This window comes from Vidua chalybeata, chromosome 1 (genome assembly GCF_026979565.1).
Source record: "Vidua chalybeata isolate OUT-0048 chromosome 1, bVidCha1 merged haplotype, whole genome shotgun sequence".
NCBI classification, from domain to species: Eukaryota; Metazoa; Chordata; class Aves; order Passeriformes; family Viduidae; genus Vidua; species Vidua chalybeata.
The window spans coordinates 11,212,385-11,222,254 of record NC_071530.1 but is presented as its reverse complement, the minus strand read 5'-3'; positions in this window follow the sequence as shown (position 1 = coordinate 11,222,254).

The window sequence follows — 9,870 nt, the reverse complement described above, 5'->3', positions numbered from 1 at the left end:
AAACTGCCACAGCCTTGTAGATCTCTGTGTTTCCATTTCTAGCTTGTACAAACATTTACTCTCAACAACCCTCAAGCATTTGGAAAAAAAAAATAGCTTAGACTGAGTTTTGAGTCTTTCTGCTTTGTTTTCATCTTTTATTTTACTTCCTTCCCCTTGTTACCGACTTAGGAAATTAAAGACACTAGTGACTTAGTCAAGGTTAGTGCTAAACATAGTCTAGGCTCAAATCAATCTCATTCCTAGACTTTTCAAAAATGAAAAATAAAAGCTGCACAAATACACACATGCCCACAGGCCTGCCCAAAAATTTTCTGTTGAGATACCCATGAGCTAAACAATTGTTAAAGCCCACATATAAGGCAGAGGTATCATATCTTAGGATATTTTAAGCAGCAAAAAGTGCTTCTGCTAAGATAATTGATTCTCATCTCTTGTCACACTGAGGAAAAATTTCCTAGACCTTGTTACTCCATTGGCCATAATCAGGAGGGAGCATCGCTAGCACAGAATTCCCATGTGAGCACCAATAAACACAGTTAAAATCCCACTCCAGATGACCTTAGGCCCTTCTTGCACTACAATTGTCTAGGCTCAGCTGTCAAATAAGCATCTGTAAAACTACTTGCATTCTTCATTACATTTGTTTTTCTTGAAAATATTTTTCATCCTCATATTTTATCACCTATAGTCTTGTTTCTTCCACACTGAAATTAAAGATGTTCATTAGATCTCCAGATAATTATTTTAAAAATGAAAAGACTTTTCTCCATGACATAATTACATGAGAAGTCAGATATCTAGACCATTATACATTAATATTTATTGCATTTCATACATTTTTGTTAGCTATTGTATAGAACTAACATAGCTGCACCAGCTTATCAGACAGAACTTAATTAAAAGTCTTACAGCTTTATCAACAAGCTTTTTCAACATGACCTTTTTCACAAAACTATGTTGAATTTCAGTAATTAAATCAACATTCTACTACTGCTTACTAAATCTTCTATGAATTTTCCTTTTTTTTTTTTTTTTTGTCATGACATTTAGGTAAAAAAAAAAAACAGTTCCAAACACTCAGCTCAACACCTCTAATTGCTTGTAATATTAGCACAAAATTCACATTCTTTCATTTATCCAAATTTTCTCAGTACTTCAGGAATTATTGTTAGTGAGACAAGACTAAGTTATCTTTTAGTGTTTTGTGGGTTTGATTTTATTTAGTGCAAATCACTGTGTTGGTTGAAAAAATCTTTATGTCCTTAGCAGTTGATTCATATATCCTTTGTTTACCAATAGAGCAGAAAGTAATGCATAATCTTCCTGCAATGTGTTCCACTTCCATGCAAACAGACAATAGAAGCAACATCAAAACTTCTTTTTATGCTATTAACGGTCTTCTATTTCCATTGGGAAGTGGATATTTCCTATTTCTATGACTTCTTTAACTCCTGAAGGTCTTCTCAATTCCTTCCTGTTGGCCTAAGATATACCCAACAACTAAGATTTTTTTTCTTTTGTGGATTTTTTTTTTTTTTGAGTTTTGGGGTTGTACTTTAATGCTTTCCCCTCCTAAAAGAATAGTTAGAACAATACTTCGAAGATCCATGATTTCAATTCCATTTCATGTGACTTTTACCATTGACTTGTGAGAGGATGTTATGCTTTCCAGTGACTGTGTTCCATCAGGTCACCTCTCTCAGGCTCTGGGGCAGCCTCACCTCAGGCCTGTGACTCCTTTGACTCCTTCTGGTTATTCAAGTTCATGGTGCAATGAATTGGTTCAGCAAATGAAGAAACTCATCATGAAATGTTCAGCATGGACAAGAGCGGCCATACTTGAAAATGACACTTGATTTACAACCTCTGCAAGTCATCACAGATCTTCAAACAATAAAATAAAATTAGGTCAAGCAGGTACCAAATTCTTAACATTATATCAATGTAATAAATATTCCAATTTTATATACCTAACTTGCAATGAATTATTTATTTCTAATACAATATTAAGAGAAACACAGATTTTTTTTAAATGTGGGGCTTTTTCCAAGTCAAAAGATTCAGCACCTAAAACTTCATCTTGTCCAGCATACTTCATTTGTCCCTTTTAACAATCTGAAATAGTGTATACTGCACATAATAGGAGGGCACTTTGCATTGCTGTCTCAAGTAAGGTGATGCATTGGTTAATTAAGACTTTGCAGTCGGGCAACAACAACAGCTGAGCTCATGAAATTCTCATATAAATACAATTTATGTGAATTCAGTGGCTCTTTGCAGTATAATTTTCAAGCCTATCTATGACTCATACCAGCTGCTGTTCTCAGGATGTAACAATATTTAAATGTAAGATCACAGAGAGTTAAACTTGGTAGCCCAGCTTTTATGGACATGTGATTTAGGTCCATATGACCTTGTGTTCCAACATAATCTGAGTGAATTGTTTTTCAGTGACCTTTGTCAGCTTGTTCTGGCTGAAACTGTGCCTCCTGGGAGTGATCAACCATGTCACTGAATGCCCCCCAGGCAGTCTGATAAAAAGGTATTTGATAAGTGCTGAAACCACTTCCCTTCCACGTCTCCAAGGCCAAGAATGGAGGAAGGGGGGAAAAAAAGGACCTTAATACAAAATTAGCAGCTATATATGATTCTCATCAAGAGGGGGAAAGAAAGACATTGATTGAGACACATCCCTGGTTCATTAGCATTGTTTGTCTTTGAGAAAGTTCTTGTCAGTCTAGCAGATGAAGAGATATTGCTGAATGTAGAGAAAATGAAGATAACTGTGGTAAAAATAGAAAAAAAATAATGAAGGGCATGCTGTTAAAACTAATTACATTAAGATTGATATCACTTAGCAAAGGAATGTTACCTCATCTCCCAAAAATGCATGACTGCTGATATACCATAAGCTGTCTGCATTTTACAGGCATTAATAAATGTTGTATAAATGTTTGATTCCAGCATTCCATATTTTGGTAATCAAAACAAATTAGCAATTTCTAGGTTGAAGAACTCATTCTAAACATGAGTGAGCCTCTAAAACAAGATCTCCATAAAATCTATTGTCAGTGAATTTGCACTTGTGCTTTTGAACTTTTACAGAACCAAGCCCTGGTAAAAAGGAGACATGAATATTCAGTCTTTAAATTTCTTGGTCTCTAGGGACTGTGGCTACATAACAAATACAAAATGAATAAACAAGACCAACGGCAGTGCCCATTAAAAACCTGTCCATAGTTTTAGACTGTTTTTTTTTTTTTTTTGCTTATTGCTTATTCCAATGTCAGTTTTCTAGGCTGTAATTCCAAGTGTGAAGTGATATAAGGCTATCTTCATAAAGATTTTTTTGTTCTTGGAAGCAGCCATGGTGATGTAATAATTTGCTAGATCAAAGCTGAGTGAAGGGCACTGTTCTGTCCTTGACAGGCAGTCCTAGAACTTCGTACAAAATAAGTTCACCAGGTTGTCCAGTTCTCTGAAACAGGATCCTGACCTGTGGCAGGCAATAATGACAGGGGTATGCAGCCTTTTGCCATGCTTAAAGAAGCATGCTCACTTTAGGTCTACACATAAAGATTTGAAAAACACTGAAGAAGGAGTTCTACTCCTGATTCTGCAGTCCCATTTACACCAAACTCTTCACTTTTAATCACGAAAGGAGCCACCCACCCTACTAAAGGCTGTAGTTGATACTACACAAATGACAGCAGGGACACTGGCCTTTGAAGGTCTCGACTGCCCTGCTATTCCCATAAATGGTCACTTTTTTCCATCCAAGTTTTCTTGTGGCCACATTATCAATTGTACAAATTGGATGTCTAAAATAATCTGTGTTAAAACAAACAAACACATCTCAAAAAACAAACAAACAAAAAAATAAAGGGGGGGGTGTAGCAATTTTTTTTTAATCCCTACTCATCATTGTGAATACAGGTTTTGATATGAATCATGATTCATTTAGAGGTTGTACAAAAGTCTTGCTAGAACGTCTTCTCTGTTGAATATCCATACCCACAGGTGTACCAAACAAAACTTGCTCCGAGCCTTACGCAATACATAACCACATAGAGCAATGTACATTTAAATATGTACATATAAATATGTGCATGTCCTTGTAGCTGTGTCCATATGTCCTGATGATTACTGTGCTGTTTCCCTACCTTATGAGAGCCCATAGGCTTTTCTCATTATTTGCTCTCCAGACCCTTGACAGCAGCAAAAGTTCATGGCCTATCCAAGATTTATGGCTGATATTTATCCAAATACATGCTAAATACACTTTTCTTCCCTGGCAGCATGAAAGAATGCCTAACTGCAATTATCTCTGAGGCATGATCAAGATAGAAAAAATAAATCAGAAATTTATAAATCATTTGTTGGTAAGTGAAGAGCTTAGGCAAACACTTCCACACAAGCAAAAAGTGAAATCTGCCAGTTAGTCTATGCATAAGAAATACCATAATTCTCCTGGCAATAAAGCATAACAAAGATAATCAATGCTTAAAACAAAAACACTCCACATAATACCTAAGGCTCAAAAAATGCAAGAAAATCTGAATGTATCATTCTCCAAGCACTTTGCCTACATTGCAAATTAGAAATGCATGCAATTCCTGCAGCCAGAAAGCAGTTTAATTATGAGAGCTGAACACAAAATCTCCCATTGGTACAGATTGGCTTTGAAGTGTTATCACATAAGGGAGGATTTTGAAAATACCCTTGACCAGTTTTGTTGGAAATATATCACATTTCTATTTGTGTCAGCCTTAACCATGTATCATGTCACTCCTTTTCATAACATTAGAGAACCTGATCACAGTTCCAGAGTATTAAACTAATCATGCATATTTTATGCAAACATTAACCTTTAGTGTTAATCCAACAGCATTAAACCAAATCTATAATGAACCATAAAGGTGGTTTATAACATACTGTGGTTGCCTTTTATGAGTATTTTCATTTCTCCCACCAAAGTATTTTAAGCCTTGGAAAGAAATAGTACCCAGATTTTTACAATGGAGCTTTACGTAAATAATACTTGGCCCCTTTTCTGAAATAACTGAGTTATTATTTTACCTGTAAGCAAAGTAGATGGACTTTCAAAATAATGGATTCCAAAAACTTTAGTACCTCATAAAAGTGAACATTGTTAAGCTCCTTTCTGTGAGCTTTTTACATGTGTAAATTTCCTGTTTAATTGAATGTTTAATCTGTCGTGTTGCAGTTCATTCTAATAAGAAAAACAGTTGTTCCTGTACAGAACCTTTCATGTTACACATCCCACAGCACTTCACAAGATATGCACATCTCATATCAATTATGAAAGAAATAAATTAGATGCATAAAACAGAAACATTAAACTGAAAGTACTATGAAATGTTGCAATAATATTATGGGGCTGATCAAGCCATGACAATTATGGTTATCTAAGCAGCAAAATAATAGTTTAATTTTCCATCAGTGTCCAGCATCTAAATGTCTACATCATTTGGCCTATAGACTTATTTTGGAAAACAGCTAATAAACAATATTCCCATAATAATTACTTTGAAACCTGCAAAATAAATGTAGACAATCAATGTAGACTCCTTCCATCAATGGAAGGAGTGCAATAATACTGATATTTCATACCTTTCTGCTTAAGCATTACCATGGCTTTCAGCACTGCAAGGCTGAAAGGAGCTCACAATCATTTGTAGAAATTTCTATACTCCAGAGAAGAACTGTTCCTTAATCAGTAGTGGGAAAAGGAGAAAGACAATCCTGTTTTTTTCTGGGTCAAACTGAAAATCTGCAACCCAAAAATGGCACATAAATCCTAGACTAGACAAGATTTCATTTATTCTGTGATTTTTCCATAAAAATTAATAGGAAGGAGAGAATGGTGAGGGACATATGACACATTAAGATAGAAAAAACTGACCTTTGCCCACCCCCAAGAAAACAAATGAAACCTTCCTCCCATTATCTTCTGGGTTGATTTTCGGGCAGTACTGTTAAAATTAGTAAACAAGTCTCCAAAATTTCAATTATTGGATGCAAATTCTAGAATTAGGGAATAGTTCCTATTATTTCTTCTGAAACACACAAAACCCCATAATTTGAAGAGCGGGAAACATATCACTTACCTCAAGTAACATAAGAAAACCTTCACACTTCCACACCTGTCCAGACTGGGAAAAGCCATCTCACTATAATAATTGTCAAATTGACATGGCAGTGAGCTGATATTCCTCTAAACAATGGAAAACTGGGACATGGGATGATTCTTTTATGTTCTCTACAATGACTCTTTTACCCTCAAGTGATTCACTAACAAGTTTTCAAATGTTTTCTTTCCTTACTTCATTCATATCTGTCAGTTTCCCTCAAAACCCCTTCTGGCAATTGATGGCCACATGCAATTTTGAGGTTAGAAGTCTAATGCTTTATTTTTGAAAAAAGATAGGTTAGGTAAAAAAGATTGTTGCTGTGGTGAAATGAAGTAGCATGTCAAACAGACTAAGCATTTCTTAACATTTTGCTTCCATAGCTAGACACCATGTAAATAAATAATCTGTTTCTAGGATAAGAACTCCCGTTCTAAAGAGAAATTACATTTCCAAGAAAAGGAAAAAAGAACAAAATAACAAGGCAGAAACTGGATACAGATCTTGATCCAAGGCTGTAGCAAATAGCAGAGAAGGCAAGATTATTTTTGATGGGAATTTCTTTCCTTTCACTGCCTGGTTTCTTACCTCATAAAGAAACTGAAAGTCATTTCCATGTTTAGCATATTGGGAAGTGAAATGGAAATCTTATAGATTTCTATAGAATCTACAGTATCTTATAGTGTACCTGGGTAAGATAATAGTCAGTATTGCTGTAGTAGAAGAGGAAAAAAATGTGACTAGGAGAGGTGAACTGATGGATCACAGCATATAGAAGAACCATTCTTGTACATTTATCCCTTATCACCTCTCTAAAATAATTTAGAAATACTTAAGCAATCTAGTATCTGTGACTACCAGATGACTGAAAAAAAAAAAAGGAAAAGGATTAGTGGAAGATATGGCATATTTTTGTTAAATGGTATCAAATGGTTAATTATATTTAGTTCTTAGATAAAGAATATTCATGAGAAAGGCATGTGTCATATGCATCTCCAGGTAGCATGAACTCCTGCTTACCTGGAGAATCTCAAGATTGGCAGCCAAACTCTTATACAGAGGTATTTTATATTTTCAAAATATTCATCTATAAGAGCTCTTCAGGACTGCTTAAAATTAGGAAAGTTGCAGTTTTCCTGCAGTTGCAGGAAAAAGGGTCTTTTTTTTTTAAAGCCTGTGGCTTATGCTTTGCACTTCTAAGTGTTTACCTTTGTCTGTGTTTGACACACTGCTTCAGCTGTTCTTTGACTTCAGGCTGCAGCCCTGTCCCAGTTCCTTTGGTCTTTCCTTCAGTCCACTTCAACCTGTTACCTAAATCCTCCTCTGCTTTTTTCATGTCATGTGATGTTTCAGTGTCGTCACCTGCTTGGAAATGTTCTAAGCAACTTTCCTGGACTCAGTGGTAAATTCTAAATTACAAAAATTTGACTTTCGGGTGAATTATTGGTTTTCAATAAAACTAGGTTCAGTATGAGATTTTCAAAGTAAATTATCTCTTTGAGTAACATAAGATTTATAGTAATATTGGATATTATTAAATATCCTGCAGACACTAATTTATCAATCTGGAATATCCATAATGTAGATCAGTTAAAGCACTCTGATTTAGGATCAAATTGGCTTGAGAGCCTACTTTTGTGGTCCTCAAAGGTGAGATGCAGTAGGCAATATGGAACAAGACTGATGACTGAGACCAAAAGTCCATGTCTGACCTATAGCTACTTAATTTCTCATATCTCAGAATAGAAGATCTCAAAGCAAAGTGAGCTTACAATGCAAATTTAGGGATGAAATTATTTAAAAGTTATTATTAACTTTGAAATACAGTAATGAGTTCAAAACCACTTAAATTGATAACCATTAATATTTTCTATTTATTAATTTATAAAGACACAAACAGTTTACCTGATGGTCTAGAAAGCTAGAAGTGCAATCAAGATTCAGGTGAATTGTTTTTTATTAAATTGATGATCCTGCAGATAAGCAAACTTAGGTAACTACATAAATTCATAACAGACTTTAGCTTGGCACATTCTGTCTTTGGACTGCTGTGTACACAGTGCTTGAGCCACTGATGGCAAAACAAATAATCATAGCAATAACATCCTCTCCACAGGAGGTGATGAAAGTCAGCCAGAGCTTTCCACAGAAGCAAAAAATGCACAAAATCAAGGTACAACCACAGATTCTTGAGGAAAAAACCCTGAATTTTATACGCTAAAAGATGATAACCTGCATCCCTTCAAGAGAAGAATTTTGTTCATTCTGTAAAATGAGCACTTTTATTGCTGATATTTGATAGCTGTATGCTTAGGGCATTGTAACAAATAGAGAACACTTAAAAACATGGAAGCTCATAAAAGGAAATAGACTGAACTTTGCAGAACTTGGCAATATGGTAATCAGAGGCAGGATAGAGAGGAAAATTTCTTTGGAGGTAAATGTCTGTGTTCCCTTTACACTCATTCAAGATTAAATGTGAGTCCTTTTATTCAAAAGTTTAAAATCAGTGGTTTATGATAATTGGAAAAAATTCCTATTTCTTTCAATTGGCTATGGACATTTTGACTATAAATATCTAAAGAGTGGTAAAAGTGTGACCACCCATAGCGTTCTTATATACATATATATATGAAAACCAAAGAATCTGAAATACAATTAATGCTGTAAGGCCGTGAGGTCAAGGCAAATATAGTCTCATTAATATTAATATATACATTGTTCTGTCACACTTAATAACCTATGTCTTGCTCTCATTATGAATTTTGTATGTGGGTGAAATGGCAATAAACCAAGTTATTTGAGATATCTGTATATTCATTGCAAACCCTGATCTCTATGAGCACAGCATGCTACTTTTCAACCTTCAGCATTTGAACATTTGAAAGGCAATTACACACAGGAAACTGGGGATTTCAATACCAGATCAGACTGCTAATCAGCTCTTCTTTGGAGACCTGAATCCTTTTCTAAGCTAGTTTTATTTCATTCAGAAATCAACTGTGAGAAGTCCAGACAGGTGTGTCATCACTTCTAAAATGATTTTTTTGTATTGTCACCTGCTGACTGAATCACTCAATTCTCCACTTTACTTTTGTGGGGTCTAGAAGTCTTGAACTTACATAATTGACAAAGTAGTATCAATTAAAATTTCACAATATCTTCTTGGGAATAATTGAAAATTAAATTAAATAATAGCTTGCTTTCTGTGTAAGTAAAACCACTTTTTTCCCACCTCTCTGACTCCAAGCAAGTAGTCCTGGGCTTGGAATACATGACTGGTGTTTGAATAGAGAACTAACAGTTGAGTCTGGCTCCCACAGTTTTCTATCTTAAGACAAAGCAAGTGAGTATTGGTAAGAGAAAAAAAGAATGAGGATGGAAAATTATTCAAATTATTGATCATGATCATAATATATCTATAAAGAATTGTTCTGCAGGATGATGAAGACTCAGTTTTTTAGGTGATAAAGGTAAACTCCTCCCTAGATTTAGGAGAAAGCAGCATTAAACAACACAAGAAGATGAAGAACATTGTTTCAAAGATTTATCAGAATTGTTGAAGGAGACTGGCACCACAGTCCATCCAAATGACCGAGAAATGATAGGTGAAGTAGAAGCAGGCCATGAAGGACCATTACTTGTGCTTTATGAGCCAGACAGCAGAGCCAGTGGAAGGAGGAAATGGGATAGGCTACAGGAGCAATGCTCATAG